The following is a 1,565-nucleotide window of genomic DNA, read 5'->3' as shown; positions in this document are numbered from 1 at the left end:
TGGTTGGGTGGGTTAAATAGGAAGTAAAACAGCTTATGACTATAGATAAAATAAGTTGAATGTAGTATATAAGCCATTCTGCTAGAAGATTTACTTTTCATCAAATTTAATTTCTCTGTATGATTTTATATTTCATGATAATGAAAAATTGAAGTATCATAAATTAGTAAATAACTAAAGATATACTGAAAAATCTCTCACTGATCAACAGTGTCTCTTGTGAGTAAACACTATAAAAAAGAAACTTAGACTGCGCAAGAATATATTCCAAGATATCTAGACTCAATGCAACAAGAATTACATCCCAAGGGATATCTACTCTACCTTGTGAACAGCTGAGTTGTCTTGTCCAGAGACGAATCTGTGCTGGAAGAGGTGTGATGGAATATGAAGAGAAACCGAGGGGCACACAGCGGCCAACATGAGAACCCAGTCCTTGCTAGATTCCTGGCACAAGCTTTAGGGTTTCTGCTATTAATTCTGGGCTTTGGACCTGTTAGAACAACTATTCAATTTATACCTAGAAATGAAAAATTCCCAATAAAAGTTATCACTACATACTCTTTAATACAAACAACAATGGGTTTGCAAATTCATATGGACACAAACTGTAAAGGAAAGACAAAAAGTAAACAATGCAGAAGACCAACATACCTGATTGCATCTAAGGTTTCGGAAGAGATGAATGTAACTAATATTCAAAGAACATGCGTTGGAGGCACAGAAGAAGCAAATGAGAGACAGAAAAAAGCCACTACAGACTTCGTGCATAGGGCCACTTGAGGCTGGACCAGGCCATCAGGGAAATCCCTGTTAAATTAAATAATGTCAAGTTTTATGTAGATATGGGACATGCTACAGTGCCCAGGTGATTATGATCTTCCTTCAGAAAACTTAAGTAAATTAAATAATATGCAGCAAAAAAAAATATTAATTATAATGCCACATTTCATTCTTTACTGGCCAAGGACCAAGTCATTACTGGGTTCCCCCTCTTCTCAATTCACATATTTCAAGAGTAAAAAGTATTAATTTTCAGTATTTTGCTATCTACAATTGTGCACGTGATCTTTACGAAACAAAATCATGAACCTTTGGGGAATACTAAAGGACAGAGGTTTGCGTGGACACCATCCTAAATATAGCCAACAAATTTGTCCTTTGCAGACACTGCACTTCCTAGAATGGAAGTTAATTCCTGAATATCTATCTTTCACAAAAAACAAATCAAACATGAAACAGTACCTTCCTGGAGTTGCTGGTGCATGGTTTCTAGGGCACTAATGAGAGCGCCGTGTCATATGCCCAGTAGGTGAACGGTATATGGCTCGGGACGGTCAGGATCATAGTATCCTTCCACTCCAGTCTTAGTTTACAAATGACAAATAAAGGTCGTTTCATTATCTGCACGGTATCATCAAGAGTGGTGATGGAAAGATAACCCAAACTGGCATCATTTTTGGTGATCTGGTTCTGTGATTCAATATATCATGGTAATGGTTTAGCCTTATAACACAGAAAAATAATATGACTGATATGTATCATTATAGGTGAATATGGCTCCT

The sequence above is a fragment of the Penaeus monodon genome, chromosome 21 (assembly GCF_015228065.2).
Source record: "Penaeus monodon isolate SGIC_2016 chromosome 21, NSTDA_Pmon_1, whole genome shotgun sequence".
NCBI classification, from domain to species: domain Eukaryota; kingdom Metazoa; phylum Arthropoda; class Malacostraca; order Decapoda; family Penaeidae; genus Penaeus; species Penaeus monodon.
This window is presented reverse-complemented; position numbering follows the sequence as displayed.